Here is a 16,436-nt window from a genome sequence, read left to right as displayed (position 1 = left end):
AGTCACACAAGGCCGGAATTGAACCTAGAACTTTGGTGCTGTGAGGTAGCAGTGCTAAGCACTGAGCTCTTGATGGTTACTGTATGCTGGACCGTGTGGGTTACTGCACAATGGGAGGTATGTCGGGCCATGATGGTCACTGTACTGTGGGAGGTATGTCGGGCCGTGATGGTTACTGTATAGTGGGAGGTATGTCGTGCCGTGATGGATACTGTGCAGTGGGAACTATGTCGGGCCGTGATGGTTACTGTATAGTGGGAGGTACGTCGTGCCGTGATGGTTACTGTACAGTGTGAGGTATGTCGGGGTGTGACAGTTACTGTACAGTGGGAGGTATGTCGGGCCATGACGGTTACTGTACAGTGGGAGGTATGTTGGGCCATAATGGTTACCGTACAGTGAGAGGTATGTCGGGCTGTGATGGTTACTCTACAGTGGGAGGTTTGTCTGGCCGTGACGGTTACTGTACAGTGGGAGGTATGTCCGGCCGTGAAGGTTACTGTACAGTGGAGGGTATGTCGGGCCATGACGGTTACTGTACAGTGAGAGGTATGTCGGGCCATGACGGTTACTGTACAGTGAGAGGTATGTCGGGCCATGACGGTTACTGTACAGTGGGAGATATGTCGGGCTGTGATGGTTACTGTACATTGGGAGGTATGCCGGGCCGTGATGGTTGCAGTACAGTGGGAGGTATGTCGGGCCATGATGGTTACTGTACAGTGTGAGGTGCGTCGGGCCGTGGTGGTTACTGTACAGTTGGAGGTATGTCAGGCCGTGACGGTTACTGTATAGTGGAGGGTATGTCAATCCGAGACGGTTTCTGTATAGTGGGGGGTATGTTGGGCCGTGATATTTACTGTACAGTGGGTGGTATTTCCTGCCATGACGGTTACTGTACAGTGAGTGGTATTTCGGGCCATGATGGTTACTGTACAGTGTGCGGTATGTTGGGCTGCGAGTTGCAGGCTGTGGTATTCAGAGTATGATTCTGCTGCGGCTGATGGCTCATTGCACCTCATAGATGCATCATCATTAGTTTCTCAATCTGTTTAAATTCTGTCCCATGAGTAACCCGTATCATGGTGAGGACGGTCTGCAAAATGTGAAGGCCGTTCTTGCTTCTCATAAGGACTGTGCAGTGACCATTCTTACCAGTATATGAAATGGAGAGGTGTATCTGCAATAGGCAGATCGGTGACGATGTGGTCAATTATATGTTTCCCTTTTACTGATTCCGTCATAACCTGCCACAGAGCAGTATAGCAGCCATAGGATCCAGCATCAAAGCTGAGAAATGTATTGACGATATACCAAGGAGCTGCCCCCTCAGCCTGGCTGTGTCCTGTCAGTGGGACGGAACCTCCCAAAGAGGATGGTGAAGTTTCCAGGGACGTAGTCCTGTTCACAGAATCCTGCTTTAACAGGCAATATCTGACTGGTTTATGATTAGTTACGACCCGACCTTTTTACATTTGTTACAATGAAGTGTTATAACCACTTTGTTTGTTTTTACATATTTTAAAATAAACCAAACAACAATAGTTTTCTGTTGAAAAAAACTGAAGTGAACAATAATTGAATTACCAGAGCGCACAGCTAACTATTACACAATTCAGTGACAGTAGTAAAGAGCCGATTCGTGTTCAGATCAGTGAACACACCATCTTGCAGACAGCAAAGCTGTTGGAAATGCCTTTGAGGAAAAGCCTGAATTCAGACACAGTTTTACTGGTCCTCACCATGATCTCCAAAACACTGTCCATCTCCAAAATCTGTCCAGAGTGCTTCCAAACTGGAGCTGGGCAGTTACTCGCACTATAGACTGGTTAGAGACATACCTGAACAACAGGGAAACGTGTGTGGGGCAGATTGGTCAATGGACTAGCACATGGCGCAGTTCAACATTTGTAACAATGGCCTGTAAACAGCCATGTCTTGCAAGTATATTCCTTCTAGTATGCCACCTAAACTCTGTAATTCTGCACCTTAGACCCGATCCTGAATGAAGGTTTTGTAAAGGTGATGGGCTCCTGCAGCACATGGCATCTTACATTGAATCCATCATAAACCATATCCAGTGTCTGTTAGCCCCACAATATCAGTATCCAAACAGAATCGTGCAGCTCCATTGATGGTCAGTATGATCCCAACCCAACATCCTTGTGTGTGACTTGACCTGGAAATTTCTGTGTAAATGTTTGCAGCGTTGTTCTAACCATTAACATGCAAAGTCTGTTTACTGAAGGTCCTACATCCTTTTATAATACCAACTTTTAGATTGTCCAATAAGCATTATATACCCCATTTGTTTAGCTCACTTTTATAACAACAATATGATGAAACCAGTGCCCAACTCACAGTAAGGAGCATTGAAATGATGATCTCATTCCCACACCCAAGTCCACATTATTATTAAGTACAATGACTTTGAAAATATACATTTATTTTCCCTTGTATTAATATTGTGAACTCATAGTCGATTCTCCCGCTCCTCAGATGCTGCCTGAACGGCTGTGTTTTTTTTCAGAACCACAATTTGTGTCTCTGATCTTGAGCATCTGCAGGCCTTACTTTCTCTTTGCTCATACTCACTCATAATCATTTTCACGGTAACAATATCACTGTGTGTTTAAACATGTTACAGTCAGATATGAGTACATTTTGAATTGCTTCTGTCTATCTCAGAGCTCAGTAATGTGAGATGTGACTAGCAGTTTCTGTGTGATGCTCGGTGTGTAGGCCATGCCTCTGAGAGACTGACAGATTATTTAAAACAGCACATCCCTTCAGCTGTTTACAACAAACAGGTTCCTGCCTGGACCCTAACAGCCTGAGCTCAAAAAAGCACAGTGTCCAGCATTGGGCAGGTCTGGACAATATTTTCATTTTCATTTATTCATGGAATATCATTGGGCCAGCATTTATTGTCCATCCCTTGTTGCCCTTGAGAAGGTGGGGGTGAGCTGCCACATTGAACCACTGCAGTCGATGTGCTGTAATAAGACTTACAATACCATTAGGGAGAGAACTTGAAACAGTGATACTGAAGGAATGACAATATACTTCCCAATCAGGATGGTGGGTGGCTAAGAAGGGAAAGCGAACATGGTGATGATCCCATGTGTCTGTTTCCCGTGTCCTTCTTGACGGTCATGGTTTCAGAGGTACGTTGTTAGAAATCTTGTTAAATTTCTGCAGAGCACCGTGTAGATGGTAGGTATTGCTGGTCCTCAGTGTCAGTGAATGAGGGTTGAAGCCGCATTCACAGGGAAAATGTGGGAGGGGCGGGTATTTCATCAAACACACATTCAATGTGTATCTTATAGATGGTGTACAGGCTTTTGTAAATCATGAGGTATGTTATTTCTGCAGGATTCCTAGCCCTTGAGATATTCTTGTAGCCAATTTATTAATATGCGTCAAAGAGTGGCGCTGGAAATGCTCAACAGGCCAGGCAACAGCTGACGTACAGGAGAGTCAACGTTTTAGCATAAGCCATTTCCAGGAATGGGTAATGAAATTATATGGTCAGTCCAGTTCTGGTTAATGGTAATCCCCGGGATATTGATCGTTTGGGACTTCGGTGATGATGGTGGCATTGAACGTTAGAGGTTATGGTTCCATTTTCAATTGTTAGAGGTAATCGTTGTATGACATGTGTGCAATTGAAATTGTACTTGTCCCTGTTAAGCACACACCTTCATATTTCCAGGTCCTTGTTGCATTTGGATAAGGATTGCTTCAGTATCTGCGTAAATCACAAATGGTGTTGAACATTGTCTAATCATTGGTAAATATCCCCAGTTGTGACTTTACAGTGTAAGGATGGTCATTTATGAAGCATAGAACATAGAACACAGAAGATACAGCGTGGTACAGGCCCTTTGGCCCTCGATGTTGCGCCGATCCAAGCCCACCTAACCTATACTAGCTCACTATCTTCCATATGCCTATCCAATGCCCGGTTAAATGCCCATAAAGAGGGAGAGTCCACCACTGCTACTGGCAGGGCATTCCATGAACTCACGACTCGCTGAGTAAAGAACCTACCCCTAACATCTGTCTTATACCTACCACCCCTTAATTTAAAGCTATGCCCCCTTGTAATAGCTGACTCCATACGTGGAAAATGGTTCTCACGGTCAACCCTATCTAAACCCCTAATCATCTTGTACACCTCTATCAAGTCACCCCTAAGCCTTCTTTTCCCCAATGAAAACAACCTCAAGTGTCTCAGCCTTTCCTCATACGATCTTCCTACCATACCAGGCAACATCCTCGTAAACCTCCTCTGCACCCGTTCCAGCGCCTCCACATCCTTCCTATAGTATGGCGACCAAAACTGCACACAAAACTCCAGATGCAGCCGCACCAGAGTCTTATACAACTGCAACATGACCTCAGGACTCCGGAACTCAATTCCTTGACCAATAAAAGCCAGTTCGCAATATGCCTTCTTCACTGCACTATTTACCTGGGTGGCAACTTTCAAAGATCTGTGTACATGGACACCAAGATCCCTCTGCTCATCCACACTACCAAGTATCCGACCATTAGCCCAGTAGCCCATCTTTTTGTTACTCTTACCAAAGTGCATCACCTCACACTTAGCTACATTGAACTCCGTTTGCCACCTTTCTGCCCAGCTCTGCAGCTTATCTATATCCCGCTATAACCTGCCACATCCTTCCTCACTGTCAACAACTCCATCGACTTTCGTATCATGCGCAAACTTGCTCACCCAAACTTCTAGCCCCTCCTCCAGGTCATTTATAAAAATGACAGACAGCATTGGTCCCAAAACAGATCCTTGTGGAACACCGCTCGTAACGGCACTCCAGGATGAACCTTTACCCTCAACAACTATCTTCTGTCTTCTTCCAGCCAGCCAATTCCTAATCCAAACCTCTAATGCACCCTCAATGCCATACCTCCGTATTTTTTGCAGTAGCCTACCATGGGGAACCTTATCAAACGCCTTACTAAAATCCATATACACCACATCTACCGCTTTCCCCTCGTCCACCTCCCTAGTCACCTTCTCGAAGAATTCAATAAGGTTTGTGAGGCACGACCTGCCCTTCACTAAACCATGCTGACTATCCTTGATCACATTATTCCTATCCAGATGTTCATAAATCCTATCCCTTACAATTCTCTCTAAGACTTTGCCCACAACAGAAGTGAGACTTATCGGCCTATAGTTACTAGGGTTATCCCTACTCCCCTTCTTGAACAAGGGAGCCACATTTGCTAGCCTCCAGTCTTCTGGCACTACTCCTGTAGACAACGAGGACATGAAAATCAAGGCCAATGGCTCTGCAATCTCCTCCCTAAGCAACTGAAAATTATTGGGCCTAGGGCAGAGAGCACTCTTAAAGATCAATGATGCTGTCCCTCTCTCTGAGCTAGGAGGCTGTCTTCTAGTTCCACCTGCTCCAGAGGTGTCTAGCAACATATCTGAATGGAATAATATTTCAATATCTACCACAGGTGGCTGCATGAGGACTTGATTAGCTCAGTCAGTTGGCCAGAGGGTTTGTAATGCAAATTAATGCCAACAGTGTCGGTTCAATTTCTGCACTGACTGAGGTGTCTGAAAAGGGTTGTCCTAATCAAGTTCTCCTTCACTTGAGGCATGATGACTGTCCTGTTAAACTACCGCCAGTCTTCTCTATCTAAGGAGAGAATCACCCTGTAGGGGTATGGTACCTTTCCATTTCAGATCTGCCGACTTACCCAGAAACCCCTCCCCTGTGGTGGAGCTGAGAAGGTTGCTCTCTACCAATGCCAGCCATCTTCCTTTCTAACAGGTGTAACTTCTGTCAGCGCAGACGATTTCTATTTGCTCCAGGTTTGCCCTTAATCCTGGATGCAACATTTGGTCAAATGCAGTTATGATCATGTTAAAAGTGCAGTCACTGTCACCTCACCTCTGGAATTCAGCTGTGTTCTCTTGTTATACAGCATTAAAACAAAGGCTTCAATGAGCCCAAGGGATGAGACCCCAAAATGAGCTCAGTGAGCAGGTTGGTGCTGAGAAGTGATGCTTGGTCCCACTGTAGATGACATCTTCCATCCCTTTGTTAATGACACGGATTAGAGCAATGGGAGAGTCATTGATTGTCTGATGTTTTGTCTGTGTGTCCAGAGGACACACTTGGATAGTTTCCTGCATTGTCAGGTAGATGCCAGTGCTGTATCCCAGCAGGAACAGCTTGAATGGAATGTTATCAGGGCCCACAGCCGTTGCATTCTCCAATCCCTCCAGCTGATTGTCAATACCACACACAGTGAATCGGATTAGCTGAAGACTGCCATCTGTAGGAGACTAAAATAAATCATCTTTGAGGAAGGTGGTATTTGTGGATCCTCCTCCTTCAATGAGTTGTGTGATTATCCACCACTACTCAACCGGATTGTAGAGATTAGGTCTGATTCATTGGTTAGATCTGTGTATCATTTGCTATTTATACCATGTGGTGAGTCAGTGGCCCAATTTAGTAACTTCATCTCATTCTGAGGTGTATTTGGCGCTACTATAGGCAGGCCCTCCTGTTTTCTCCATTGAACAAGGGTGTATCCTTGACTTGATAGTCAGGATAAAGTGTAGCATCTTCCCGGCAGTGATAGTGAAAATTATACTGGAGTATAATCCTGCTGCTGTTGGTAATAACCCGAACCCCCTCACAAAGGCCAGTACAAAATTCCAAAATCTACTGTAGATCTGCCCTCTTTAGCACAATGATGGTGTCACACATACACAGAGGGTCTTCACGAAGTAAAAGTGGAACTTTGTCTCCAGAAATACTGCTTGTGGTAGCCACCATTCTCAATACGGTCATCGAACGATGTGTCTGCAGCCAGTCAGTTGGTAATAATGAAGTCAAGGATGCTTCTACTTGCCAGTCGTTCCTACCGACCTTGTGCAGACGCAATGAAGCAGTTATGTACTTTTGGATCCGACCACCTCGATGAGCATTGCTGCTGCTGAACCTGTCTTGGTGGGGTTTGAAATGGCCCACCCAGTATATATTCTCCAGCTCTGCCACTCTCTCAGTGTTTCCTCCAAGTTCTGTTCAATGTAGACGGACACTGATCCATTAGCTGAGAACGGGTGTCAGCAGCAAGTTTCCGGGTCAGTGTTTGATCTGACATGGTGAGGCTGAGGGAGGGGAGTCAGCAGGCGGTTTCTGTGTCAGTATTTGATCTGACACCGTGAGGCTGAGAGAGGGGAGTCAGCAGGAGGTTTCCGTGTCAGTGTTTGATCTGACACCGTGAGGCTGAGGGAGGGGAGTCAGCAAGAGGTTTCCGTGTTAGTGTTTGATCTGACCCCGTGAGGCTGAGTAAGGGGAGTCAGCAAGAGGTTTCCGTGTTAGTGTTTGATCTGACACCGTGACGGTGAGAGAGGTGAATCAGCAGGAGGTTTCCCTGTCAGGCTTTGATATGAACCCATGAGGTTTTGTCATGTCACGTTGTTGCTTGACAGTGTGGAGGACATCTCTTTCAATTCTGGCATAAGCTCCAACGCATTAGGAAAGAGGAGTTTGCAGGGTCTACAGAGCCTTTTATTTTTATTACAGTCCGCAGAAGGGCCTCTCCTGTGTGAATGACACTGACTCCTTGGATCTCGTGATTGGACACTCCAAGATCTCACTCCTTCAAATACTCTCTGTCCCTTGTCTGCCCATTCATCAACTAATCTGTCACTGTAAATATCTGCAGAACCTTCCTCCTCCCTATCTCTTTAAACTCCTCAAAACTCTATACCCCTCCGTATCTCTGTAACATCTTCCAAACCCTACACCACTCACTGTCTCACTAAGCACCTCCAAGCCCTACATTCCTCCCTATCTCTCTAACCTCCTCCATCATCTATATATCACCCTTTATCTATGACTTACTTCAGCCCCTACAATCCCTATATATCCGTCTAAGCTGCTATCCCAAATACCCTATTGCTGCAACCATTTCCAGCCATTCCCCGCTCCCGACCTTTGTAAATCTCATCCAACCACTAGACTCTCATGATCTTCGTAACCTTCTCCAGCATCTCCATTCCGATCCATAATTCTGGCATTCTCTAGTACCTCTAGCTTTTCTTATGGATATATCATCCAAAAACACGTTTCGTTTAGTGAGGGAAAGGGATAGGTATATGCCACTGGGCAAGAGTTATTAATGGGGGAAGGGCAATTGTAACGCGATTAAGCAGAACTTATGATGCATAGAAAGGGTAGCAAAATGTGGGATGAGGATAATCGAAATGTGAAGCTGGTTTAAAGAACAGACATTGTCCTTAAATAGCATGCCCCTATCAGGCAGGGAGGATGTGATAATGTAAGGGAACCGTGGTTTACTGCAGAAATTACATCTATTGTTAAGAAGAAGAAGGAAGCTTATGTGACGATGAGACGATGGAGAGTTACAGATTAGCTCGGAAGGATTTAAAGACAGAGTTAAGAAGTGCAAAGAGAGGACAGGAGTCATTTTTAACAGGTCGAATAAAGGAGAACCCTAAAGCTTTCTATCGGTACGTTAGGAAGAAAAGGATAACTAGAGTAGGAATAGAGCCAGTCAACAACAGAAGTGGGAAGTTGAGTGTGGATTCTGTGGAGATCGGACAGGTGTTAAGCGAACATTTCTCATTGGTTTTCACTCAGGGAAAGTAGAATATTATAGAGAAGAATGAGATGCGAGATATTTGACGAGAAAGGATCGAGGTTGGAAAGGAAGATGTGTTATCAATTCGAGAAGGAGTGGAAGTGAAAATGTACACTGTGTCGGATGGGATTTATTCGAGCTTTCTCTGGGGCGCTATGAAGGAGTTGGTGGAGCCTTTGACTTTGATATTTGAGTCTTCATTGTCTACAGAGGACCAGAGGACAGGAGGATTGCAAATATTTGCCAATGTTCAAGAAGGGCAGTACAGATGACCAAGGCAATTAAAGACCAGTGAACCTTATGTGTGTGTAGGAAATATTTTGGACAGGTTTATAAGAGATAGGATTTATAATCATTTAGAAAGCAACAATTTGATTGCAAATAGTCAACATGGTCATGTCTCTCAAACCTCATTGAGGTTTTTGAGAAGGAGACCAAGCATGTGTAAGAGGGTAAGGCAGTTGACGTGGTGTACATGGACCTCAGTAAAGCATTTGATAAGGTTCCACATGGTAGACTATTGGAGAAAATGCAGAGGCGTGGGATTGAGGGTGATTTAGCAGTTTGGATTAGAAACTGGCTTTCTATAAAAGGCAGCGAGTGGTGGTCAGCATGGAGTCCGGTAACTATGGTGAGCCACAAGAATCTATTTTGGAACCACTACTGTTTGTCATTTTTATAAATGACTTAGATGCAGGCATAGGTGGATGGGTTAGGAAGTCTACAGATGACACTAAAATCGGAGGAGTAGTGAACAGTGTGGGAATATTTTGCAGGTTGAAGGGGCATTGGACAAACTGCAGAATTGGGCTGAGAGGTGGCAAATGGAGTTTCAGTGCAGCTAACTATGAGGTGATTCCTTTTGGGAAGAATACCAGGAAGGCAGAATACTTGGTCAATGGAAAGATTCTTGGTAATGTGGATGTGCAGATGGATCTTGGTTTCCATGTGCATAGATCCCTGAAAGTTGCTACCTAGGTTGATTGTACTGTTAAGTAGTCATACGGTGTGTTAGGTTGTATTGGTAGAGGTATTGAGTTCTAGACACGTAATGTCATGCTGCAACTAAGCAAAATGCCAATGCCGTCACACTTGGAATATTGGGTGCAGTTCTGGTCGCCGCATTACAGGAAGGGTATGGAAGCGTTGGAAAAGGTGCAGTGGATATTTACCAGGAGGTTGCCTGGTCTGGAGGAAGGGTCTTATAAGGAAAGGCTGAGAAACTTGGGTCTGTTCCCATTGGAGAGAAGAAGGCTAAGAGGGGATTTGATAGAGGCATACAATGTGATCAGAAGATTAGATAGGATAGACAGTTAAAGTTTTTTTCCTCAGACGGTGACATCAGCTTGTACGAAGGGGCATAGCTACAAATTGAGGGGTGACAGGTTTAAGACTGATGTCAGAGACAGGTTCGTTACTCAGAGAGTGGTAAGAGCGTGGGATGCCTTGCCTGCCTATGTACTTAACTCAGCCACGTTAGCGGGATTTATACAATCCTTGGATAAGCACATGGATGATGATGGGGCAGTGTCGGGGGATTGGCTTAGATTAGTTTACAGGTCAGTGCAACATCGATGGCAAAAGGCATGTTTTGCGCTGTATTGTTCTATGTTCTAGAAACCCTTACATCTTCCCCACTTCAGTAACTACACACAGTCACTACAGCCCTCTTCATCTCTGCACCTCCTCCACACACTTCATTCTTCTCTATCTACGTAAATTCCTCCAGCCGCTCTACCCCTCCCCACCTCTGTGAACTTCATTCATCATTGATGGTCTTCTTGACCTCTGTATCCTGCTCCAGCCTCTCCACACCTCTCTATATTGCTGACATCCTCCAATATCTAAACCTATTCTTATCTGTATAACCTCCACCAACACATACATCTTCCAGCCCTCCAACCCTACTGATGTCTGTAATCTCCTGCAGTATCTTCAGTCCTTCCTATCACTGTGGCTTCCTTCATCACATATATCCTTCCATATCTCTGGACCCACTCTACCAATTCCATACTACCCTCTCGCTATAAACTTCACAAGCTCCTCCATTCCTCCCTCCCTTTGGAAACACTTACAGCCAGTTACACACTTACAGTTGTGTGCTGCCCATGCAGCAGGGTCACCCACAATAATGTTAGGGAATGAAAGGCAGGATATTCATCCTTCTCTAATTTTGTAAAGTCTTCTCGCACATTCACCCGTCCGTATCTCGGCAATCTCTCTGTTCTATTGCAGCTTCCACCCATATGTAACACCCTCCTGAACTAATACCTCCATATCACTATAACTTTATCTAACCCAAAGCTTCTCCATATCTCTGTGAACTTTTCACTGTATTCATTAACATGCATCCACAATCTTTGAGATGGCGAATACTAAATATTCTGAGACTCGTGGAGGGATATAATTTCACATCATCTAAGTCGCAGATAAGTTGCCCCTTATCCTGAGATCCTGTCATGTTTTGGATTCCCAGACCCACAGAAATAATTTCTCAGCATCGGCCCTATAAAGCTCTTTCCACTCAGAAGCTTGTGCTCCTCCAAAAAATCACTTCTCCATTTTCTGAGCCTCAAAAATATCGATTAAATCTATTCACAAATGCAGCAAGGGACACTCAGATGCAAAACAGTGAAACATTTGTGTATTATTCGCTGATAGGTATCAGACATTGCTGGGTGGGCCATCAGTTATTGCCCATACACTGTTGTTCTGGGCAAGGTGGTTGTGTGCTGCCCATGCAGCAGGGTCACCCACAATAATGTTAGGGAATGAAAGGCAGGATATTCATCAAGTGACACCCGCGAGACTGAGATATATTTCCCAGCCAAATGTCATTGACTTTATGTGCAACTTGCAGATATCGTGTTTCCATCGATCTGTTGCCCTTGCTACTTCAGTTGAGCAAGGCTTGAAAGGTGCAGTCGAATGGACTTTGATAAATGTCTGCAATGTACCTTGCAGCTGGAACACACTGCCTCCATTGAGGGTTGATAGTGGAAATAGTGAATGTTGTGGATGTTGTGGCAATTGAGCTGGACTACACATGTACCCTTTCTTATACAGGGGCAGCATAGCTGCTCTAGATATGGTCTTAGCTACGTTTTGGCAATACGACTTCAATTTGTTACAATCAGTGACTCCATGTAATTTAATTGAATAATTATCTGCTGAAATGAGTTTGTAATGGGCTGCATGGTCGCCATGCCATTGCCAAGTGGAACACAATACGATCAGGACAGGATGCCGTTGTTGAGCGCTTTGCGCCTGTTCCATAATTTAAGGAGATTATAACGGATTTGTTACATAACTCCTTTTACCTGCTTTTGGCCCAAATCGGTCACGACCCTTCCTTCGCAAAAGAGTTTCTATCTCAGGTATTCAAGTGCAAACAAGGAACGAAACAATATCAACCAAAACAGGGAACAAGATGGATGTTGAATGGATAACCTGAAAAGTGTCAATTCAGTGTTGACTACAGAAGGCTGTAGAGGGACAATTTAAATGATGGGTAATGTCCTTCACTCATTGCCTTTACTTCTGTTGCGAATACTTTCTTTAGCAAAGACAGTTCTTCAGCTTTTCAAAGTAACTAATAGATTGTGTTTGGCATGCGTCAAGGAGGTTGCATAGTAAAAGTGGAAAATTGGGTGGAGGTAGTAATGCTCATTTGAAATGCCAGTGTAAACACTATGGGCCTCCTTCCCTCGAACAAAACTATAATAATGAATGTACTCGGATGGATTAAGAATTCATGAAAAGACAGGAAACAGAGTGAAGAATTTAAAGTTATTTTTGTGTGGGAATGTGTGCTGTGAGGAAGATGCAAATATTTATGAACGGGCCTCCACATGGGCATGGTCATTGCAAATGACATATGATGCAGAAATGTGAAGTTATCCACTTTATTGGAGAAATTAATAGACATTATATTTCATAAATTGTGAAACGTTGAAAAGTACAGATATAAATAAAACCCAAAGTGTCCTTGTCTATACGCTGCTGATGTCTAACTTACAGGTGCAACGGACTATTTGGAAAGACAGTGGAATGAGAACCTTTATTGTCAGAGGATGTCAGCACAAGGGGAGAGACGTCTTGATTCAGTTGGCATGGAGCTTGGTCAGGTTGCACCCGGAGGACTCTGTGCAGTTTTCGTTCTTTCTCTCAGTAAATATTTTGTTGCCACAGAGAGATGAAAAGGAAGGTTCAGTAGGCTTCTACCAAGGACAATGCTATCAAAGAGGCCCATGAGAAACTTGGCCTGTGTTCCCTAGTGTTTCAAGGAATGAACATTATTTTCCTTGTAAGTTAGAGAATACTGATTACATTCCTGATTCTAAATAATTTCTGGCTATTTGTGTACCATTTATAAATACAGTTGTATTCCGAACTGTGTCTCACTCCACTGGGAGACATGTTGTTGTTCTCACAAGCGCAGGATTAGTAGCAGACTGGATACCTTAAGGCATAGGGACAGTAATATTTCCAGCAGCTCTCCGAGTATGTTCTGCCTTTCAGTTCAATGATGTTTGTTCCGATAGTACTTAACTCCACTTTCCTGCACTTTCTCCGTCACCTATGATTCACTGACTAAATAAAAATATATCTCTCAGCCTTGAAGATACTTTCAAAATCTTCGTGATTCTTTCCCTCACTGATGTGAGACTTGGTCGTCTTTACTTACGTTGTTTATTTCTAACGCGGTTTGTTGAAACGAAATTAGATGCCGACCTCTCCATCGCACCTCCACTCTGGTCAAAAGCACAAGAAATAAATAAAGCTCAGAGCCTGTTATTTTCTCCCTTTCCTTTCATATTAATTTAAGATACAGCTCACAGATCTGCGGATTTGTGCAGTTTTTACTCTGCCAAAACTTTCAGTTCTTCCTTCCGGTCGCTATCAATCTGTTAAAGAGTCACACAGTCACTCTCCCTGAATCCAGGAACTCCTTCGCCCAAGTGAAGACGGATATGAAATACGTGTTTCACGTATTTTCTGGCTGTGTGCACAGGCTGCCTCCTTGATAACTCCTATTCCCCGTTCTTGTTATCCTCTTCCCCCGATATGTGGATGGAATATCTTGGGCTTCTTACTAATCTTACCCGCTAATGTTTTATCACACCTCCTTTATTCTCTTCTACTAACTTCCTTAGCTGCACTTTCTACATTCTTAGAGGGATTCCATTGATCTGCTCACTTTATAGCTGCTTTAAGCAACTCTTTACTTTGATATTCAGCTCTGAATATTTGTAGATGTCGGAGTATCTCTGGGCTTGCTTTCGTAAAGTTGATCTTAGATTGTAACATATTGGGCCCAACTCTCACCAATTCCATTTTGAGCATGGACACTCCTCCCTAATCCACGCTATTCGACGACAGCGTTACCCAGAAATAAATGTCCCCAGAACTACTTTGGCCAGATCCTATTTTCTAATAAACTCTGTCTCCCCAATCCAAAAACGTTATATTTTGAAAACGTTGTTTGCCTTTTCCTTAAGGAACTTAAAATATACGATATTATTGTCATTGGTCCTAAGCTTCTCTCCCAATCCTGCCTCGAACATATGACTGGCTTCATTCTCCACAATAAGGCCCAACAATGCACTATCCCTTGTTGTATCTTCTACATGTTGATATGAGAAGCTCTCAGCAACAAATTTCAACATATTTGTCCCCCCTTAAAAGCACATGACTACCCCAATAAATGTTGGATATTGAAAAGCATAAATAGAATTACCCTCTTGTTGTTTTATACACGACAGTGATTGGTTACACAATAGCTCCTGTACTTTCTTCTAACTGGGCATCTTAATATGACCCTAGCAATGTATCTGTCATCTTTGTATTCCAGTCTCCATCCACGAAGCCTCAATTTGAAGGCCTTCCACAACATCATCCCTCTTTACTGCAGTAATTGACTTCTTAATTAATAAAACCAAATCATGTCCAGCCTATAGTTCCTGTACTACAGAATATTAAGTTCTCAATCCTGATCTCCTTCAACCATATCTCTGATGACAAAAATTTCACTCCATCCAAACACACGTGCCTATCTCTGTACGCTCCTACTGACCCTACGCACCTCCCAATTTCTGTATCCTAGTCAAGACCCAACACATTTCCCAATCTCTGTATCATCCTCCAGCCCCCTACAACTCTCCCTATCTCTGGAATCTCGTCCAGCCACAACAACGCTCCCTATCTCTGTAATCTCCTCCAGTCACTGCACACCTCCCTATCTCTGTAACATTTCTACCCACCACCCCACCTCCAGCATTTTTACCTCTTCCTGTAACTGAGGATTCCTCCAGCACGTACGTTGCTCCACTGGACTGGAACCCACTCTCGAAATTGCATACCTCCCTATCACTATAAACACCTCAAGCTCCTCCAGTCCTCCCTATTGTTGTAAACTCTTCCAGCACCTACAGACTTCTCTAACATTCAGCCCATAGACCTATCACTATCCAGGCAATATTTGTGTCCTGTTACAGCTTCCCTATATCTGTAACATTCTCTGCACCTTTACCTCCCTATTTCTGTAACGTCCTTTAACCCTGAGCTCCTCCATATCTCTGTGACCTTTACATTGTTTTCATTCACAGTGCATCCACAATTCTTAAGATGGTGAATACTAAACACTCTAATACCCTTTGATTGAAATGATTTCACATCCTCTCAGACCCAAATAAATTGCCTGTTATCCCGAGAGTATGTTATCGTGTTTTGGACTCCCTGACACACAGAAATATTTTTTCAGCATCTGCCCAATCAAGGCCTTGCAATTCAAAATCTTTTATATTTCAATCAAATCACGAATCCATTTCCTGAAATATAGATGAAATTTATTCCGAAAGTGAAACCCAGATTGCAAGCTGTGAAACATTAGTGTATTATTCAGTGACAGTTATCAGCCATTGCTGGCTGTGCCATCATCTATTACACATAGACTGTTGTTCTTGACAAGGTGGCGGTGCGCTGCCTACTTGAGCATTTGCAGTCAGTTTGGTGCACAGGCACCCACAATAATGTGAGGGAAAGAAAACCAGGGTATTCATCAAGTGAAACCCATGTAATGGAGATGTATTTCCATGTCAGGACAGTCATTGACTTTATGTGTAAATTGCAGGGGGTGTTGTTTCCATGGATTTGTTGCCCTTGATATTGCAGTTGATCATGAATTGGAAAGTGCTGTCGAATGAACTGTGGCAAATATCTACGATGTATCTTGTTGGATACACTGCTTCCATTGAATGTTGATGGTGGAGGCAGTAAATTTTGTGGATTTTGTGGCAAACAAGGTGGACAGCAAATGCACCCTTCTTTATACATGGACAGCATAACATAACCAGGTATGTTCTTAGATTTGTTTAGCAATACAAATTCATTATGTTACAATCAGTGACTCCAAATAATTTAATTAAACATTTATCTGTTGAAATGAATTTGTAATTGGCTGCACGGTCACTATGCCATTGCAACATGGAACGCAAGACGATAGGAATAGGATGAGGTTGTTGAACCCTTTGTGCCTGTTCCACAATTTAAGGACATTTGTTATGTAACTCCGTTTACCTGCCTTTGGCCCAGATCACCTTTCCTTTGCAAAAAAGGATTCTTTCTCAGGTATTAAGGTGTAAACAAAGAATTAAACAATACCAACCAAAACAGGGAACATGACGGATGTCGGGTGGATAACCTGAAACGTGACAACTCAATATTGACTATAGAAGGCTGCTGAGGGTCAATTTGAATGCCGAAGTGAT

This window comes from Hemiscyllium ocellatum, chromosome 38 (genome assembly GCF_020745735.1).
Source record: "Hemiscyllium ocellatum isolate sHemOce1 chromosome 38, sHemOce1.pat.X.cur, whole genome shotgun sequence".
NCBI classification, from domain to species: Eukaryota; Metazoa; Chordata; class Chondrichthyes; order Orectolobiformes; family Hemiscylliidae; genus Hemiscyllium; species Hemiscyllium ocellatum.
Note: the sequence above shows the minus strand (reverse complement) of the source record.